Source organism: Octopus bimaculoides, chromosome 4 (genome assembly GCF_001194135.2).
Source record: "Octopus bimaculoides isolate UCB-OBI-ISO-001 chromosome 4, ASM119413v2, whole genome shotgun sequence".
Lineage (NCBI taxonomy): Eukaryota > Metazoa > Mollusca > Cephalopoda > Octopoda > Octopodidae > Octopus > Octopus bimaculoides.
In genome coordinates, this window is record NC_068984.1 from 19,874,724 (window position 1) to 19,897,558 (window position 22,835).

The 22,835-nt window shown below is 37.2% G+C and overlaps 1 protein-coding gene and 1 long non-coding RNA gene across 11 annotated transcripts in view; one reads left to right on the forward strand and one right to left on the reverse strand.

The window, feature by feature from the left end:
- The window catches only part of LOC128247559 (uncharacterized), a 30,286-nt gene extending 12,940 nt beyond the window's left edge, over window positions 1–17,346 (forward strand). Inside the window, exons 2-3 of the long non-coding RNA XR_008263874.1 lie at window positions 16,994–17,048; window positions 17,154–17,346. This is a non-coding gene — a long non-coding RNA (uncharacterized LOC128247559). The remainder of the gene's footprint in view (window positions 1–16,993; window positions 17,049–17,153) is intronic.
- The window catches only part of LOC106881484 (nesprin-1), an 811,219-nt gene that overhangs the window by 707,890 nt on the left and 80,494 nt on the right, over window positions 1–22,835 (reverse strand). The window lies entirely within an intron of this gene.

Here is a 22,835-nt window from a genome sequence, read left to right on the forward strand (position 1 = left end):
TATTTATATACATATATACATATATATATATATATATATATTTATATACATATATACATATATATATATATATATATATATATATATATATATATAACTGTGGTTAAATGGAATTATAATTTATAAGAAATTATTTTCTGAAAGTCAAATCAATGTATTTGGAAAAATATGGGTTTTGTGGTTACTTTGTCCTGTGGAAAAATACTTTATTTGCAAGATAGGGACAAAGAAAATACGAGTATGAAAAGTTATTTTTTTTGTTTCAAGGCAAGAAACGAAATCACCTGTCCCTAAAATATGCACTAGTCTGTTGAGACAGGATCTAAAACAAAAGGTTGCATCATAGGGATTTTCATTACTATGTATACAAGACACCTGGATGAAAGAAGATATACTCCCACATTTAATGCAAATCAACAATTCACACACCTGCTGCAAGATTTTCATTTTAAAAAGGATTCCTATTTTTACTCGTGCATGACCTGCTGTTTCATATCAGGAATAAATAAATAATCCTCTGCTTCATTGAAATATGAGTATATGCGCAAGAAAGGATTAAGTAAAAGAAAGCAAAATAATACGGAACTAAAAGAAACATTTAACCCTTTAGCTTTTAAACTGGGCCATATCCGACCGAAATATTCTACCTGTTTTACATTGGAACTCACCAGATCCAGTCTACACTTAACCTACAATCATCATCATCATCATCATCATCATCATCGTTTAATGTCCGCTTTTCATGCTAGCATGGGTTGGACGATTTGACTGAGGACTGGTGAAACCAGAAGGCTACACCAAGCTCCAATCTGATTTGGCAGAGTTTCTACAGCTGGATGCCCTTCCTAACGCCAACCACTCTGAGAGTGTAGTGGGTGCTTTTACGTGCCACCGGCATGAAGGCCAGTCAGGCGGTACTGGCAACGGCCATGCTCAAAATGGTGTATTTTACGTGCCACCTGCACAGGAGCCAGTTCAGCGGCACTGGCAACGATCTCGCTCGAATGTCTTTACACATGCAATCCGGCACAAGTGTCAGGAAGGTGATGCTGGGCGCAGGTGCCACGACGATTTCGCTTTCGCTTGCCCCAATAGGCCTTCTAAAATGTCAATATAAAAATAAAAAATCATATCCTCAAAGCCTTCAAGCTATGAGATAGTGCATGATTAATTCAAAACAATGCCATTCTATAAATATTACATTTGACAGGGTAATAATAATAAATGCCAAAACTTCATCTATATTCATAGAGTTCATTACTATCTTCTGATGCATTGTCTCTAAAGAGTGAATTAGTTCATGAAGCAGTTGAGGAATATAAAAATGACTGCAAGAAAACAATCATTTTTCTGAAATGATTGAGTGGAGGAAACTGAGGTGTACAGGGCCCATGAGCTGTCTAGATTACTTGTGAATCGAACATGAGATAAAAACTGTGCACAGGTGTAAATTAGCAGTAGGAATTAATGTGAAATGAATTCATTGAAATACTCAAAGGCTCCTAAGAATTATTTAAGAGCTTTGTCTTAGTCAGGTAACCAATTTCACTGAGAAGGTAAGCTTTCCAAAATTATAGTAACTAAAATAAAAAATGAGTGAAAAAAACATCAGGGAGCTATTACCTCAGCTGCTAAGAAAGGATTTCTATCTCACAGTAAAGAGGAGATTGGGTGGTACTTGTATACAAAGTGCGATGTTGTAAGGTAGTGAGATGAGGGCCTTAAATGTAGAAAGTTTGCAAAACTAAGAAAGAAATGGAAGAAGTATGCTCTGGTAGATGTGTAATGTTAGTGTGCATGAATGAGAAATACAAATAAACAGAGCCAAGAGAGAAGACTGAACTGGAGTGATCATGTGATACATATGAAGCATATTAAGTGTATAGAAAAATGCTGAGCACTCAAAATGGATGGAAGGTGTGGAAGAAGACCTAGGAAGACATGGGATGAAATGGTGATCACAGGCCTTAAGAAGCTGAACCATGATGATGATGATGATGATGATGATGATGATGATGGTGATGGTGACGGTGATGATGATGATGATGAGGAGGAGGAGGAGGAGGAGGAGGAGGAAACAATTCAAACTTTGTATGAATCCATACCTCATAGAATTTCAATCTGTAATTACTGCCAAAGGCGGTCCTTACCCCATATTAAAATAAATTTGTTTGAAATTTTAAGGTGTTTCCATTATTTTGTCCAACGCCTGTATGTATATATATATATATATATATATATATACATATACATATTCCTTATGCATCTTCACACAAGAATTCTGATATATATTTTATCAAAACAAGTTTACTGAACACAAATGCACACACACACATTCTGGTTATTATTTGTAGAAATGTATAACTACCCACCTATGCATGATTTCTGTTTAATCTAATAGAAAGAACAGGTACATACAAAACTCTTGTAAGTCATGTTCCCTCTAAGCTGTGCATTTGTGTGTAAACAAACATTTTACATTTAAGAGAAGGAAAATGTCCACACACAAGGCTTTCAAAATGAAATTGTTACTTGCATAGACATGCATAAGCTCATGGCAAAAACATTAGAGCGAACATTGTTTGTAAGATTCTAGACAAAGGAAGATCTGCATTCAGAATCTTATGTTATTGCAGATTAACTTTAAAAAATATTAATTGTAGTTATGTGAACGGCATAGTGGCTTCACTAGGGCTGGTGCCATGAAAAAAACCACCATAGATGATATCAAAAAGTTCTTGGACTAGTTATGTAGCGTGCCAACAGATGGCAGCAGTGAGAGGTAGCAGTGACCTTCATGGAGCAGTGTGTCAGGTGACATCGCTGTGTTTACTTCACAAGTTGTGAAATTTGTGTTTTTGTGATCACATGTATGCTGAAGTCTGCAATTTTGTCATGGACAGGAACAAAGAGCCAACATGAAGTTTTGCATTAAACTTGGGAATTCTGCTACAGAGACATTGAACATGCTTCAGAAGGCTTACAGTGATGAGGCAGTGGATCATACACAATGTTTTGAGTGGCACAGGCACTTCAAAAGCAGAAGAACATCTCTGGAAGATAATGAGTGATTTAGAAGACCTGCCACGAGCATCACCCCCAAAAGCATGGTATTATGTATCAAGAATTCATTCCCCAGGGCCAGATTTTCACTTGAGAGTTCTACTGCAACATTTTAAAGCATTTAAGGGAAGGACATTCAGTGAAAGTGACCAGATCTGTGGAGTGTGAAGGCTTGGATTCTTCATGGTGACAATGCACTCTGTCACTGAGCTCTCCTCACTTGTGAGTTTTTCACCAAAAACAGTATGGTATCGCTTTCGCACCCACCATATTCACCAAATTTAGCACCTGTGGACCTCCATCACTTCCACAAGATGGAAATGCAGTTTTAACACCATTGTCGAGATCCAGAGCGAATCGCAGGAGATCCTCGGTTCACTTATGGAAAATGACCTCCAGGTCGAATTTCAAAAGTGGCAGGAACACTGGCACTAGTGTATTGCTGCACAATGCGACTATTTCAAAGATGGTGTTAAAACTTAGGTAAATAAGTTGTTTTTTATGAAACATAACTAGTCCAGGAATCTTTTGATACCACCTTGTATACATTCTGTTAAGTAGTTGGCATACATTAGGGAGGACATTCAGTAGTAGCAACCTTGCATAAGCAGACAGAATGGAGTCCTCTGATCCACCATCTCCTATCAAACCATTTAACCCTTGTCAACATAAAAGACAGAGTTAATAGACATTAACAACAGAGACTGCAACAATAACAACAATCGCTTTTAAATTTCAACCTAAATTATTGTATCGCAGTTATAATAACCATTGTTCGTTTATGTTAATTACTGACTCATCAAAAATTAATGTATTCATGGTTCAAAACGTAATCTAATAGTTATCATTAACATAATACAGAGAGCATTAAAATTTTAAGCTAATTAGAAATATTTAATTGACCAGCAAAGACTGAATTCAGCCAATAGAATGACTTAATTTGTGGTGTGTAGTTTAGATTATATTAGGTCTTCACAGGCATCAAAATCATAGCCGTATATGTTATATCGTTGAAAATCATGACCATATGTCTTTCTCTCTTTCTCTCTCTCTCTCTCTCACACACACACACAAAATTTTATTTGTATCTATTTTTAAGAGAAGGCTTAACAGAAACATAAAACGGAACAGAGTAATTGGCAGAGTAAATAGATGGGAGAGAAGAGCGAATGAGTGTCATAAATATTAGCATGTCTGACTGGTCTGTTTAATGACATCCCTACATGAACTGCATGGTAATGAATAGGAAAGATTTACTGCTATCTTGAGTTACACTTTGGAGTATTGTGAGCATATATTTCATTAGTCCATTCAATGAAGACCTAACCCACCCCTTCCAACTTAAATAGAATCTTTTACTATTAAGCATTTGAGCAATTTGCATTTCTGCAGCTCATCTGTAGTGTGTTTCAAAAAATGTTCTCGTTTATATAATACATATGTGAATGTCAATCAGCTGAAACAGATAACAGTAATATATTTGTACCTGTTATAGACTATCAAAGAAGTAATTAAAGAACATTGGTTCTAAGGAAACATGGGTTCTAAAGAAGCATTAATTCTGAGAAAACATGCTTTCTAAGAAAGCAGATATTCTGAGAAAACCTAGATTCTAAGAAAGGACTACAGGGTATGGAATTTATGAGTCTGCAAGTGGAATACCAGATTTCTGCTGTGATGCATCAAACAGGATATTACAAAGTTTCATTTTCATTTTCCATCACTTTCATGGATTTCTGTATTCGTTTTGCTGTTTTTATATAGCACATGGCATGAATCATCAAAATTTCTTATCTGGCAATCAAACCATCAAAACTGCTTATTTCCTCGTGATTTAGTGAACATAAACAGCAGAGTTTACATTGTTGAAGACTTGGTTTGGGTTTGTTAGTGATACATTCCATTCAATAAGATCTATTAATTTCCTAGAAGACTCAACTTGAATAGAAATTATAGAATTTTATATAGACACACACACACACTCACGCATGTGCACGCACACACACACACATACACACATACGAATTCACTGAGGCATAGAGATGCTTAGAACCAGTTGTTAGAACTCAATTTATCTATGCTTTAGAGTAAAGCATCAGGTGAGTAGAGAGTGTAATGTCAATCAAAGAACAACAAAAGAATAGGAATTGCATATTCACTTTCATTAGCTTACAGCTTTTTACGTGCCACCGGCACGGAAGCCAGTCAAGGCGGCACTGGCATCAGCTACGTTCAGATGGTGCTTTTTACGTTCCACCGGCACGGGTATCACAACCACAATTTCCATTTGATTTTTATTTTGACGTTGATGTACTTGACTCAATAGGTCTCCTCAAGCATGGCATGTCGCCCTACAATCCAAGGTACTTTTGAATGGGCTGGGGCTGGTTATGCGAAACTGGTGTAGGATACAGCTGTGAACTCACTTTATTTGTCGGGTCTTCACAGTCACAGCATATCTCCAGAGGTCTCGGTCTTTTGTCATTGCCTCTGTGAGGCCCAACATTCAAACGTCATGCTTGACCACCTCATCCCATGTCTTCCTGGGTCTACCTCCACCCCGGATTCCTTCAACTGTTTGGGAGTGGCACTTCTTCGCACATCTCTCCTCATCCATCCGTAGTACATGACCATACCAGCACAAACGTCTCTCTTGCATGCCAAATCCAATGCTTCCTATGCCCAACATTTCTCTCAGGGCATTAACACTCTGTTGTGCATTTCTATTGAAATACATCCCTCAATATTAATCAGCTCTAAACTTCCTCAATGCTTCTTGTTTTTTGGCAAAGACTTTCTCTCAGTCTTATTTCACCAGAAATATAGCATTTTTTTTTTATCTAGTTCATGCTAAGAAAACAATATTGCATTTTGTAATATGTTACACAATCGAAGGAGATTTTTCCCCTTTCTTTTCTTGTTTTGCAAGTCACTTAGTGACCCCCACACTACTGCTAGTATCAGTGGCATGAAAAAAGAAAAAACAAAAAAACCACCAATGTGTTAAGAAGGGCATTCAGCCAAAGAAACCATGTTGACATTGAAACTCAACACAGACCCACATCTCATAAGATCCTGTCAAACCATCCAATCTATGCTTGCAAGGAAAAACAGATGCAAAATGATGGTGATGACAATGATGATGATGACGGTGATAATGATGATGATAATGATGATGATGATGATGATGATGATGATGATGATGATGATGATGATGATGATGATGACAGTGATGATGATGATGATGATGATGATGATGATGATGATGATGATGATGATGTTGCTGAGAAGAAGTGAAACAGGATTCATCACTTTCAGGTTTTCCCAGTTTGGTGAGATTAATGTAATTAACATTCAGTTTGAAATGTTAACTACATCAATTTCTGTTCCTCTTCTATGATGTAGTCTGCACTTAAAATATGGGTAAGGACATAATCTGTTCTAGGAAAGAAAAATTAGACAAAGTTATCAGTATGGGTGAAAGAAGTGGGGGTAGAGGTAGAGATGGATATGTCAAGTGAATCACCATCCTCATCATTATCATCATCGTTTAACATCCGCTTTCCATGCTGGCATGGGTTGGACGGTTTGACTGAGGGCTGGCGAGCCAGAAGGCTGCACCAGTCTCCAGTCTGATCTGGCAAAGTTTCTACAGCTGGATGCTCTGAGAGAAACAGTTACTTTGTTCAGAAGTACAAAGGTCACTACAGTAGCAATAAGAAAACTTCAGGTTTGTTTCAGTATTCTGAACTCATTAGTAAAGCAAAATCTAAGTAAAATGATTCTCTAAGTTAAATGTGCACGAGCATATATTTGTTGGCACAGGAAAATAGAATTGTTTAAAGAATAAATAACCCAGGGACACCAGATGCATGTAAAAACAACAGTTAAGATAAGAGTTTACACATTTAATGTAACAAGCATTAAAATGCTAATAAGATATAGATATGTGGTGAGAGAAAAAAGAAAATATTAGTCCATGACTAATGATATTTTCATTTCTCCATCATCAACAGGAAGCATATTTGGAAAAAGGAAAAGGTGGGATGGCCATAGCTGGAATGAATTTGATCACATGTCAGTTCAATTAGGGTTGACCAGGGGCTAAACAGTAATGTATTACCGTGAACTAGGAGAAAAGGTGTTTATTATTACTATTTGAAGGCAGCGAGTTGGCAGAAATGTTAGCATGCCAGGCGAAATGCTTGCGGTATTTCATGTCTTTACATTCTGAGTTCAAATTCCACCAAGGTGAACTTTGCCTTTCATCCTTTCAGGGTTCGATAAATTAAGTACCAGTTGCATACTGGTGTCGATCTAATCGATTGCCCCCCCCCCTCCTCCAAAATTTTGGGCCTTGTGCCTAGAGCAAAAAAGATTATTACTATTTGTCTTTCACTAACAATTCAGTTTTTTATTAAGTTTTAATGGATTGAAAAAGCAGGAAAGATATTTCTGTCTCTACTCTAATTATTGAAATAAAATGAAACGCAATAGAAATGTGAGTAAATGTCAGTTTTATTATATCAAGTTAGCAACAAGAGGACTAACATGAGTACGTATATACTTTTGTCATTGACGCTCTAATGAACACAGTTGCGTGACAGCATGGGTTGTACATGGCATAGGCATAAATGTACATATCAGTGGATATGTGTGTATGTGTGTGTGTGTGGGGGGGGGGTTATCTATTTAAATCAGTTCAGTGAAGTGGCCTAACACTCTGCAGTTTCCCCAGCATGTCACCAATTCTTCAAGTAAGTCACACTGAGCAAAAAGATATGCTATACTGCTCCAATGGTGGAAACACTCCAGAATGAAAAAAACTTGTACTGACAATGGTACTTCTTTTTTTGTCTTTTGTTTTTTACCAAACGGTATTCTCTTGACTCTGAGAAAGACAGTTCTGTGATTTCTTGCTGAGCAATCTGTACAGATGATTTATTTATAGTGATCAAATGTTTGTGCTGCACATTAGCTCGTTCTCTCCATCAAATCAACATCATCTATATAGAGGTGCATGGTGTGCCATATGTCAGAAGCAGAAATGATCACAGAGCAAACAAGAGATGAAGTGTCTTGCCCAAGAACACGACACAGCACCTATTCCAGGAATTAAACCAACAATCTTATGATAATAAGTGCAATACTCTAACCCAGGGGTTTTCAAACTGTGGTCGGCGGACCACAGGGGGTCCGTGGACAGCAAATACTTTTTATGGGCAATTTGATTTTATATATGTTTTTTAATCGAAATCTTTTAATTGACAATAAACCTATTTGTTAAATACTGTTAAATAAATAAATGTAAAAATATATGTTATTTTAAGCAAATATTTATGTATAAATTTCATAAGCATTTATAAGTGGGTCTCTAAGGTAAAGCTTGAAATATAAAGGGGTCCGCAAGTCAAAAAGTTTGAAAACCCCTGCTCTAACCAGTAGGCCACAAGCCTTCAACAATGGTAGTAACAACAATGAAATCAGTAGTAATAAAAATGATTATAAAAATTGATAAAACTAATAATAATGATGGATAATGACAGCAGTAATGATGACAGCAACAACAGGAACAACAAACAGGAACTAAAGAATGAAATGGCATTACACATGATTACCAATGACAAGAAATTCCAAGATCTTTGTAATGAGTAGGAGAAAAAAATATTATATATGTATATTCTGCGCATCTCCTTTCTTGGTCAGTGATTTGAAATTCAAAGTTCTAATTCTGCAAAGCATTATGCAAAAATGATTATCTCCCATACACTAACTGGCCACCAGAGTACACCACTTGTTACTCATATGCTGTTGTCAAAGAATATACATTCTCATACAGACATACTCACATCTAGACACATATATATACAAAGTCTGTATGCTTGCATGTAATCACACAAGAGCACTGCATCCTTCAAATCTTCCATGCTTCCTGAGATTCGCCAACACTACACCTGATTTTCTCCCCTCCATACACACGCAAGCATGTATCTGACTCGTACACTGTTCACTTTCCAGACATTTGTACAATACTGCATATGCTTTATGCACACTTTTGACAAGTTGTAGTGCACTTGAGCACTGTATACAATAATTTCATTATCATCATTATTATTATTGAGATTCCAAAGACAAGATTTCAAACTCACAGGCAACATATACACCTGTACAGTGGATACATGCATGTACTGACACTACATAAAAAACCACCATGCCGGCGCCACATAATAAGCACCTGGCACTGGTACCATGTTAAAAAGTACCTGTGCTGGTGCCATGTAGAAAAGTACCCATACCAGCCCCATGTGAAAAAGCACCCATACTGGCACTGCATAAGAATCACAAAGTACACTTGGTAAATTGGATGGCATTAGGAAGGGCACCCAGCCATAGAAACCATGACAAAACATAACTGGAGCCTGGTGCAGCCCTCCAGCCTACCAGCTCCTGTCAAACTGTCCAACCCATGCCAGCATGGAAAATGGGCATTAGATGATGATGATGATGATGATGATGATGATGATGATATGAAGGCATGTGCATGTGTGCGTATAAGTGTGAATGCAACTCCCTATTTCTGTTCACCCAATTAAACAACCAAACAGAAATATTTCTTTATAAACCACAAAAATACACTATTAAACTACACCTAGTTTGAGATGACTATTCCCCATCTACAAAATATGTAAGAAGTTTGGCAAAAGAGAAAAACACTACAGTCTGTTGAAGGCAAATGAAGTGAAACATTGAAGTCAGCGCCAATTCTTTCAAGCAAAAAGGTAACGCTTGATTGCTTTTATACATAACTATACATAAAAACAAACATTAATATATGTGTGCATGTGTGTGTGTTTGAATATATATATATTATATAATTATATATATATTATATAATTATAAAAATATAATTATAGTTAAGGGTTACTGAAAATGACTATCACTAATGCTAGAAGTAGATGTCAAATACCTATAATCCACTCTAAAACGTATATTTCACGTTTATACATTAATGGTATATTCTACGGAAGATCACAAAGCAATTTTTTGTAGAGAGTGAAATCTTGACGTAAAGAATTATCCAATAGTTTTTGTATTTTCTAGCTTGTTCTCCTGCATTCGTACCCGTGGTTGAATATAAAGAACAAATTTTAGAGTTGATTGTAGGTATTTGACATCTACTTCTAGCACTGGCAATGGTCATTTCCATTAGTCTTAACTATAATTATATTTCTATGATTATATACGTAAAAAAAAACTAATGTTACCTATACAGTCATTTTTAAATGTGCTAAGCCACTGATATAATCATTTTTATGATTATATATATATATATAAGTATATATATATATAGAAAAGCACCCACTACATTCTCTGAGTGGTTGGCGTTAGGAAGGGCATCCAGCTGTAGAAACATTGCCCGATCAGACTGGAGCCTGGTGTAGCCATCTGGTTCACCAGTCCTCAGTCAAATCATCCAACCCATGCTAGCATGGAAAGCGGATGTATGATGATGATGATGATGATGATATATATATATATATATATATATATATATATCATCATCATCATCATCATCATCGTTTAACGTCCGCTTTCCATGCTAGCATGGGTTGGACGATTTGACTGAGGACTGGTGAAACCGGATGGCAACACCAGGCTCCAATCTAAATTTGGCAGAGTTTCTACAGCTGGATGCCCTTCAAATAATATGGGTGGCTAATTTGCAATTTTACAACCTACAGGCAGAAATATAAACATCACTAGAGTAGCAAAGGGCACTAATCAGCACCAGCATTGCTAGAAATAAGAGTCAAAACAACTCAAATATCCATAAAAGCACTATCTTAATCATTACAGTCACAGATACAGCCAGATCATCAATGATTTCGCCTATTGATGTGAATGCATTTTAATGCTCACCGGTGGCTCTCACTGCACCTAGGGTTAAACTCAGCTATACATACATGCATGCATGCATGTCTGCATGCATACATACATACATACATATGAGGGGGTGTTGAAAAGTTTCTGGTTTTAAGAGTGTCATGAGAGACCTGGCTGAAGGCCCAAACTTCCGAGTTCTTTTACAAGGCTTAGAAAAACTGAAGGATAGCTGCAATAAATGTGTGAATCTGAGAGGAATAAAATTATAATTAACTGATCCTCTTGTATTTTCTATGAGCCAAAGTCAGGAACTTTGCAGCACCTCCTCATATGTACGTACATACATATGTACACACACGCATGTACACGCGCACACACACACACACACACACACACACACACATACATACATACATACATACATACCATTATAATCATCATTATTTTATATCCACTTTTCGTACCAGCATGGGTTGGACCTGTCATCACAGTCCAAGTGAGTTCTTTCCTACTGGAAACCACAACTCTCATAGAATAGTGCCCATAGTTACCATTACCACTGAACAGTTGCTAGTTGATGACCACTGGAAGAATTGTGCAGAGGATGAAAACTCCAAAGGGTTGACCTTCTGGAGATGAAAGCCTCAGCATGGAACAATGGAGTAAGGGACTGTACAGTGTATGGATGATGAGAGGAGGAGAAATCAGTTGGAAGTTTGTAAGTATTAGGGGCACAAAACAAGCCTATTTCAAGAGGTAAAGGAAATCAAAATGCCATATGATTAAAAATAATTTTGAAAATACAAATAAAGAGGAACAAAGGTCCCTAAAGTAAAGACAGAAAAAAAACACAGACCCACCATGTGAAAGTTTTATTATGGTGGTATTGACTAGTTTTCTGAATAAAATATGTATTCTGCTTATAAATATAGCCTCAATGAAGCTATTCTCAACTACTTGAACAACAGAAATAGAAAGCTCTGAGTGGCAATTCACAAACTCGTGAGATTTCAGCTCTGAACAAGTTGTATGTACACGCTTGCATCTGCATGTGCGTAAGTGCATATGCATGTGTCTTTATAGAGATAGTATATATATCAGACACACATATAAATATACATGTATAAAATGTGAGATGGGTTCCGCCAACCCATGCTAGCAAAGAAAGCAGGCATATAGTGATCAGACTGATGAGTGTGTGTCTGTGTGCGCGTGTGTGTGGTGTGTGTGTGTGTGTGTGGTTGTATATGCATATATATATGTGTGTGTGTGTGTGTGTGTGTGTGTGTGTGTATGTATGTATATAATCATCATCATTATCATTTAATGTCTGTTTTCCATGTTGGTATGGGTTGGATGGTTTGACTGAAAACTGGCAAGCCAGGGAGCTGCACCAGGTTCCCATCCAATTTCACAAGGTTTCTATGGCTTGATGCCCTGCCTAATGCCAACTTCTCCAAGAATTTAATGGGTATTTTTTATGTGCCATTAACCTGACACCAACATCATCCACGACTATGATCTCACATGGCTTGGCAAGTCTACACAAGCATGGTATATTACCAAAGGTCTTGGTCACCTGTCACTGCTACCATGAGGCCCAATGCTCAAATGGTGCTTTTTACATGCCACTGGTACAAGTGCCAGTCAGACGGCACTGGCATCAGTGGCATCAACTACAATTTCGGCTCAACGGGTCTTCACAAGCACAACATATCACCCAATGTTTGAAGAGTGTTTTAATGGGCCAGTTACATGACACTGGCAGCGGCCATGACTATGATCTCACTTGATTTGACAGGTCTTCTCAAGCATGGCGTATCACCAAAGGTCTTGGCCGTTTGTCATTGCGTCCATGAGGCCTAACATTCGAAGATTGCACTTCACCACCTTGTCCTATGTCTTTCTGAGTCTACCTCTTCCACAGGTTCTCTCCATCATTAGAGTTCAACACTTCTTCACACAGCTGTCCTCATCCATATGCATCACATGACCAAACCAGTGCAGTCATCTCTCTTGCACACCACATATGATGCCTATATAGGTATATATTATTATGCGCCCTTTTAAAGCCTAACCAGGCTCATGGGCCCGGTTTCCCGGTTTCTATGGCGTATGTGTTCCCCCCAGCTGGACGGGATGCCAGTCCATCACAGTGTTACTCAAGAAATAGGAAGAAAGAGTGAGAGAAAGTTGGGGCGAAACAGTACAACAGGGGTTGCCACCACCCACTGCCGGAGCTTCATGGAGCTTTAGGTGCTGTCGCTCAATAAACATACACAACACCCGGTCTGGGAATCGAAACCGTGATCCTCCGACCGTGAGTCCCCTGCCCTAACCACTGGGCCATTGCGCCTCCACCTATATATGTACATATACATATATATAATGTGCATATATATAGTATATGTGCTTACATATATATATATGTGTGTGTGTGTATACATACATACACATGATGATGCAGTTATACACACACATAAATATACATATTTATATACAAATGTGTGTGTGCGTGTGAGATATGGGGGGAATACATCATAATCATCATCGTCATCAATTCTCCATAGAAATTTATAGAAATTCATAATTTTAGACACACTCAGTGCTTGTCATTCCAACACAATCTCCTTTGAGAGGCTGACTTCCAGTGCAATACTAAATATATATTTTTACACAACATTTATTAATTCATTTGATAAATAATGCTCTTCCTGTTGTTTAGCCTGAGGTGAGCTGCGATCAAACATCTGTATAATCAAATTATTCCAGCCATAAACATCCCATCTTATTTTCAGATCATGAACCTAGGACTACATCATTCAATTTCTCTCTCTCTCTCTCTATATATATATATATATATATATATATATTTTTTTTTTTGTGAATTGATAAAGTATGGTTTGAAGGAAATTTAACTGCCATTTCTTGCAGGCTCGTGTTGAGATTTCTTTTGTTAGTTCAATTCATCTACACTAAAAAAAAATGACTAATTTCCGTTGCATTCTCACTGTGAAACCTTACAGACTACACAGAATCTGCCAGGAGGACACTAAACATACCACCAAAGTGAATGTGATTCAGCTAGATACAGAGATATTTCTGTTTCTGTCTCCGAAGCTTCATACTTTTCCTTGGGATCTTAACTAAAAAAAAAAAAAAGCTATCTTAGAATGCAACAAAATAAATATAACTACAAAAGGTCACACTTAATTCCAACTGCATTCTCCATTTAAGTTTTAATCAATTTTAATTTTAGAGTTCTCTCTCTTCCTTTTCTTGATAACAATTGTCATTAGCACTAATCTTTTTTCTTCACATTACTTATGTAATTTCAGTTGATTAAAAATTATCACACTACTTTCAAAGGCCTTTTGTGTCAAATGGCACTGAAGGCTGTGACACACAGGAGTACAGTAACACTATGTATGTTGGCACACAACTGGTCTACAAATAAAGACCAGCTTCTACATTAAAAATGCAAGCCAAATGTTTCAACAACTTTCATGGCTTCATTCTGCATATACAGAGCTGACAAAAGATACCAAAAAACAACAACAAAAAAGACAACAAAATTTATAACACACTTCTGAATTAGAATTATTGTTTACAATATTCTTATGCTTTTAGAGTTTATATATGTGTGTGTGTGTGTGTGTGTATATATATATATATATATATATATATTTCTTACAAAGTATAGTGTGAGTTTCAGCCAAGAAAATTATTAAGATATTGGCATACAAGCTAAAAAAACCTGGCTCTGTCTTACAACATAACAGTTAATTATCAGTACATCTGTCTACCTACTTATTTTTCATTTGAATGAATTACAGAGTACAACTGAGTGCAACTCGGAACATACAGTGGCTGTAGATAAGTAAGTCTGTTATGAGCCCTAGGACTCATAAGGGTTAACTTTGTTTCCATAGTATAAAAGTGACAGGGTTAACTTCCTACTTTTTGCTGCAATTCATTTACACCTGAGTGAACTGGAGTAATGTGAAATGAGGCGTTTTGCTCCAGAACACAATGTACCACCTTGTCAGGGAATCAAAAACACAATCTTAAAATCATGACTGCAACTTCCAGGTCATTTCAGCATGTACCTTCACTACATGATGGATTGAAAAAACAAACACTATCAAGTGAGAAATCAAGCAAAAATCAGTTCAAATAAATTTGCCAGTGGTTGGAAAAAAATCAGGTGGCCCAGATATTTATATGAAATACTACAATGTAGTCATCATTGTGAAGGCGCATGGCTCAGTGGTTAGAGCATCGAGCTTACGATCGTGTGGTTGTGAGTTCGAATCCCAGACCGGGTTACGTGTTGTGCCTAGCGCCAAAATTTGAAACCAATATTTAAGGCAGCAAGCTGGCAGAATTGTTGAAAAGCTGGTGAAAAGCTCAGTGGTATTTCGTCCATCTTTACATTCTGAGTTCAAATTCCGCGAAAGTCAACTTCACCTTTCATCTTTCCAGGGTCAATAAAATAAGTACTGAGGTCAATGTAATCAACAATCCCCCATCCCCAGATTTCAAGCCTTGTGCCTTTAGTAAAAGGGATTATTATTATTATTAGTGGATGGTACCTCTCTACGTGTAGACCTGTGAGTTGGAAAGAAGGAATTGGAGAGGGTATTTGCTCCTAGGGTTTCAGGGAATTCTTGGACAGTGGGGTTCCTCGATTATCCCAAGAGGCATTCTTGTATCAGGAGGGTCACCTCTCTATCATCCTCCCCTCCTTTTTTCTTCTTTCTTTTTTTACCTTTGTATGCTATGCATATGTCCCTTCTTTTTCAGTGTATACTGTGTATACTTAAGTTTTTTTTCTTTTTTTTATCATTTCATTCATCATCATCATCATCATCGTTTAACGTCCGCTTTCCATGCTAGCATGGGTTGGACGATTTGACTGAGGACTGGTGAAACCGGATGGCAACACCAGGCTCCAGTCTGATTTGGCAGAGTTTCTACAGCTGGATGCCCTTCCTAACGCCAACCACTCAGAGAGTGTAGTGGGTGCTTTTACGTGTCACCCGCACGAAAACGGCCACGCTCGAAATGGTGTCTTTTATGTGCCACCCGCACAAGCCAGTCCAGGGGCACTGGCAACGATCTCGCTCGAAAATCCTACAGGAGCCAGTCAGGCGGTACTGGCAACGGCCACGCTCATTATTATATATAAACCCCGACACTTTATGTCTGTCTCTGTATTGTCCCCCTCATCCTTCACTCTTGTGGCAAATAAATGAAATCATTATAATAATAATTATTATTATTATTATTATTATTATTATTGAGTGACAGAGCAGTGCATGCCATCAAAGTGACACTGGAATACAAATATACAAAGCCCATTATACCCATCAGGACTACCCATCTGATAAGGGTTCACCAGGCACATGCATCACAACCATATGTGCGCGGCATGGTGATCTCATATCAAGATAAACAGCACATGACCTTGCAGGTGGGGGCCCAGTTAGAATTTTCTTCAGGTCGAGTAGCCCATCCCACTCAAAAGGTTCCTGAATGGGTTGTTTAAAGATGATGAATGAAACGCCCATGTTTCCAGAGGTGAATTATTCAAACCCCAAAGAATTCCTCTCAGCACATGGCTATGATGCTCCCCTACTACTTCTGCTTGTGATCAGAGATGCATATATCGTCAGCCACCAAGGGGCATGCTTAACTGGTTAAGGTCAAACAACTGACAAGCAAATCTGTAGTATTGAGCAGAATATTTGCTGTCACCAATCTTTTATACCAAAACAAAACAACGTACATGATAACACTTCCAATTATTATCATTGGATGAAGTGCTTAGTGGTATATCACCTATTGCTATGTTCTGAGTTCAAATTCCGCTGAGGTTGACTTTACCTTTCATCCATTCAGGGTCGATTAAACAAGTACCAGTTATGCACTGGGGTTGATGTAATCGACTTAATCCCTTCCCCCAAATTTGAGGCCTTGTGCTTCCAGTAGAAAGGATTATTATTATTATTATTATTATTATTATTTTATTGTCTTTGCACAGCTTCTAATGCTGGAGATGTACTATGGTGTCAGCTGTTCATTACCAGTGAACTAAGGTAACACCCCTTATTTTTTGAGCACCATTCGGAGTATTCTAGCGGTTCCAAGCAGTGGAATTATTATTATTATCATTATTATTATTATTATTATTATTTCTAAAGAATTCCAAGACTGGTACATGAACCGAGAGAAGGAAACTGGAGACCTAGTCCTAATGCTTGCAACAGATAGAACTTTACAGAAAGCACCCAAAGTTCAGGCGGTGGCATTAAACTCATTTGACAGACCAAGACTTCAGACAGACTTAGCTGCAATAATAGAATTATTAATAAACATACTTTGACACTTAAGAAATGTTTTCGTTTTTTGCTGTTGTATTGTTAACTGAAATTTCTTTCTGTAATTTAACATCTAACAACAGAAGCTGGGATTGTCTTACTAATTAATCAATATACAGCCAATGGAAAAATCATGTTAATGAGAAGAATGAAGTAAGTAACGAACTTCTCTTCTATTTTGCTTGTTTTGTCATTATCGTCATCATCATTGTCAACATCATCATCATCATCATCATCATCATCATCATCATCATCATCATCATCATCATCATCACCGCTATGATATGATTTTTTTCATCAACATCATCATCGTTTTCCTAGTTGTAATCATTGTGGTCATGACTTGAGTGTCTTCTTTTTCCTCCTCCTCTTTCTCATCATCATCACCACCAACAAAAACAACAAAAACAACAACAACAATGCTAGTGTTGTTATTGTCATCATCACCATTATCATCATAGTCATCACCACCATCAGCTGCATTCTCCCCATCATATTATCATCACTGCCAGCACCACCACCACCACCACCACCACCACCACCACCACCACCAACAACAACAACAACAACAACAACAACAACAACAACAACAACAGTATTGTTGTCACTTTCATTACCACCATCATCATCTCTATCATCATTATCATTATCATCATCATCATTATCATCATCATCATCACTATCACCACACCTCCAATACCATCATTATTGTTGCAGATCACTGGTCCAATGCTTGTATCCATTTTTCTATAGTATTAAGCTGATGAAAGAGCTGTCTCTCCTTTGATGACATCACAGCCTGTTTACAGGTAACTATAATGAAGAGGGGAGGGGCAGGGAGGGGAGGCATGGGAGGAGAGGATTGAAATCAGCTTTGAAAGCCAGAAAACCATAACCTGATCAATTTTTTTAATACAGCAGTTACTTATTGTAACATAGGAGCCTTTACTTGTTGCTTGACTTTCTAGAAATAGCAGTCAAGTCTTCTTTACATCATACTTTACCATCTTAAAAAGGAAAGGACAGTATATAATGTAGTCCGAGATAGATTATCTTTTATCTTTCACTTGTTTCAGTTATTAGACTGTGGCCATGCTGGTGCACCACCTTGCAGTGTTTAGTCAACTAATCCTTTTATTCTTTAACTTGTTTCAGTTATTTAACTGCAGCCATGCTGGAGCACTGCTTTCAGTCGAAGAAATCTACCCCAGGACATATTCTTTGTAAGCCTAGTACTCATTCTATTGATTTCTTTTTGATGAACCACTAAGTTACAGGGGACATAAATGCACCAACATCGGTAGTCAAGTGATGGTGGGGGGGACTAACACAGACACACAAATATATACATATATACGACGGGCTTCTTTCAGTTTCCGTCTATCAAATTCACTCACAAGGCTTTGGTTGGCATAAGGCTATATTAGAAGACACTTGCCCAAGATACCATACAGTGGGACTGAACCCGGAACCATGTGGTTGGGAAGCAAGCTTCTTACCCCACAGCTATGCCTGGGGGCTTCTTTCAGTTTCCGTCTACCAAATCCACTCACCAAATCCATGCCTCAGCATGGCCTCAAATGAATAACTGCAACTAGTAACAAACAGAAATTCTTTTGAAGTATAGTAGCATTCTTTAAATTTATAAATGAACCATCATACTATGGGAGAAAGGAACTACTAGGGTCGTAACTACTATGACAGTTACATAGAATAGCATACTACACTATGGTAGAAACTATGATGATGGTTATATAGTACAGCATAGAATACTATGATGGTAAAGTAATCACATAACGAACAGCAATTAATTTCCTTTAACTAGGTTTTCATTTAGTTTTCAATGTTTTCTTAAAGTTTTTAGATTGAACAAATTTAGATAATGAGTAATTAAACTAACATATTTCACACCAGAAATAAATAAATCCGGTATATTTTGTTAAAGAAGAAATTTTACAGTAGTTAGTCATATTTACTCACAGATGGTTGGTTCAAGTGAAAAGCATGAGAAGAATTTACTGAGGTGTAGGGAGATAAATATTGATTGTAATTCATAATTTTCAGGTCAGTCAAATTCAAATTCAATTGATCTTACATTATTGGTTCATAAACCTGTTTTATGACAGAACTCATATATGAACTTCTTTCCCCCAGAATCACAGAACTTATGCTATATAGACAACTCTGACTACTCTAAATTTTATTATGACATTAAATGAAACAAATTGCTTTCGAAAGAGCAAATTTATTCATATATTTAAAAAAAAACATAATTTACTATTTTGAAGATGATGAATAATATTTATTTTATCATAATAATAATAATAATCTTTTCTACTAAAGGCACAAGGCCTGAAATTTGGCAGGAGGGGATTAGTCGATTACACTGACCCCAGTATTACACTGGTACTTAATTTATCAACCCTGAAAGGATGAAAGGCAAAGTCGATCTTGACAGAATTTGAACTCTGAATGTGAAAATGAATGAAAGGCCACTAAGCATTTTGCCTGGTGAGCTAATGATTCTTATTTCTTTATTACCCACAAGGGGCTAAACATAGAGGGGACAAACAAGGACAGACAAATGGGTTAAGTCGATTACATCGACCCTAGTGCGTTTCCAGCGGTGAATTATTCAAATCCCAAAGAATTCCTCTCAACACATGACTATGATGCTCCCCCACCACTTCTGCTCATAATCAGAGACGCACATATCATCAGCCACTAAGGGACATGCTCAACTGGTTACGGTCAAACAATTGACAAAGCAAATTTGTGGCATTGAGCAGAATATTTGCTGTGGCCCATCTTCTATATCAAGACTAAGGCAGGAAGCTGGCAGAATCATTAGCATACCAAAATGTTTAGTGGCATTTCATCAATAAAATAAGTACCAGTTATGCACTGGGATTGATTAACCCCCCACTCCCAAAATTTCAGGCCTTGTGCTTCTAACAGAAAAGATTATTATTAATATTAAGATGATGATGATGAACTTGCAAGTGACCATAACATTGATAGCAACACAAAAATCTACAGACACATAGTATTAACACATTAATACTGAAACACAGTAATGCATCAGTTTTGAAACTTAATAATGCATAACTATTGACATGCTGTAACACATTAGTATTGAAAAATAATCATATAGCTAAGATGTAATCAAAGGTGAATCTTGAAGCAGAAACAAGAAATTACAGACTTTTTCTGTCTGTATAACACACTGAAGAAATATCTACATCTAAATGCTGTTTGGTCTTTACTTGTCTGTACACACCTGTCATATATGCTATATACAGTTACCTTCACAAACCAGTGTATTTTTCACAAGTAAAATAGGGCATACATGAAATACACACAGTTGACATGTTTGATGGAATGCTTATGTAATTGGTTCCTCATTCTTAATAAATACACAATAGTGTGTGTGTGGGTGTATGGGTGTGAGATTGAATGACTGTGTGTTGGTGATAACAAGAAAGAGCAAAGAAAGAAATGTTTGAGTGAATTAGGTTACAACGATCAGCTGAGAAAGTTGTTGACATTTTTTAGCACAAAGACAGCCTCGATGAAGCGGAACCGTGATCAAAATCCTTCTGGCCATGATTTTCCTGTAAATTTTTCTCAGGTATAATGCATCTGAGACAATGTCATTTAATGTATGTATGCACATGCATGCACATGCACACACACAGATTCTGAGAACATACTGGCAAGACCATGTTATCAATGAAGACATTCCGAAGAGAGAACCAACACAAGACCAGTGAAATCATCACAAAACTAGCAGCTTGTATACTTTGATTACAAAAACAATGCCATTCAAAAGAAGTTTGCAAATGGACACCACTGGAGGAAGAAAGAAAGAGAAGAAAACTGAAAACTATTGGGTTGTCCGGAAAGTTCAACTTATTTTAGAACATGGTTGAGTCCATAAAATAAGATTTGACTACACTTCCATTTAGGGCACAGTTTAAGCTATCTTTTCGTGGAAGAAGGTTTATGTTCTTATAACCTGTGTTAATTCTGTAACCCTTTAAAACGGAAGATAAGAAAGTTCATTTTCAGCACTTGATGCTTTTCTTTTTCTGTAAAGGGAAAAATGCCTCACAAACAACCAAAGAAATATGCGCAGTTTACAGTGATGTTTCTTTATCTGAAAGAACTGTATGGAAGTGGTTCGCAAGGTTCCGAGCTGGAGATTGTAGCCTTATTGATAAAGAGCAATCAGGCAGACCATCCACTACAGGTGATGACCAAATCAAGTCATTAATTGAGAACAACCCACATTGCACAACCCGAGAATTGGCAGAAAGCCGCAACCTATCAAAATCTGTCGTTCATGAGCACCTAGTAAAGCTTGGGTACACAAATTGCTACAACGCTTGGGTACGACATGAGTTGAGTGAGAAGAACCTTTTGGAAAATCAGCACGGACTTTCCGGACAACCCAATACATGATGCAGAACATTCATAACCAACATGAGAGAGGCCAATATCACAAGACTGGATGAAAAGAAAACTACAGCCAACAGAAACCAGTGGCATCGACTTACTGCCTGATGTGCTCAAGAGCACAAGAAGAATTGATACTATATGCATGCATACATACATACATACATGTATACATGCATACAGACATACATACATAGTAGAGGCACAAGTATTCTCAAGTGCAAGGCAAAAAATTCTTAAAACTAATAAAGTAAATATTCTACTTTATATTTTTTTTATTATATACAGAAATATATGACAGAAGTAAATAGACACCCTTATAGTCATTAAAATTTATTGAAATCTGAAATTATAAATTCAAATTATTTATTACTTTTTATAATGTGAATATTCAATATTTAGTAGACATGCCCTTTGCATTTTTCAATGCAAGGACCCTATTAGGCATGTTACTAATCAGATGATGAATATTCTCTTGCGGAATTTCTTGCTAAGTTTCATGCAGTAATCTCAGAAGGTCTGGCTTTGAAGATACTTTCTTGTTCTTTTTATGAAGTGTCCTGTCCATTATGTCCCAGAAATGTTCAATAGGGTTCATATCTGGTGACTGGCTTGGCTATGGAAGCTTTTTAATGCTGTTTTCATCCAACAAATCTGGGATCATTTTAGCCATGTGACAAGGAGACCCATCTTCCATAAATAAAGAGTCTTCTTTAATCACTGTTGGAGAAGATTGGAAGGAGCCCTTTCTGCAATATGGACACGTATTTATCTGAGTTTATGTTTCCCTCACACTCCACCAGCTCTGATCAACCATTGCTCTAAATTGCTCCCCAGACCATCACAGAATAGCTGCCATGTTTCATTGTTGGCTGCAATCTTTTCACATCAAATTTTTGATCACAGTCTCCAGACCCACACTCAACCACTGTCAGGAAATACAGCAAATCTGGACTCATCAGAGATATAACAATGTCCCAAAATGCTAGTGGCCTCTCCACCATCTCCCTGGCCCAATCTTTTCTCTGCTTGATGCTGACTGGTCGA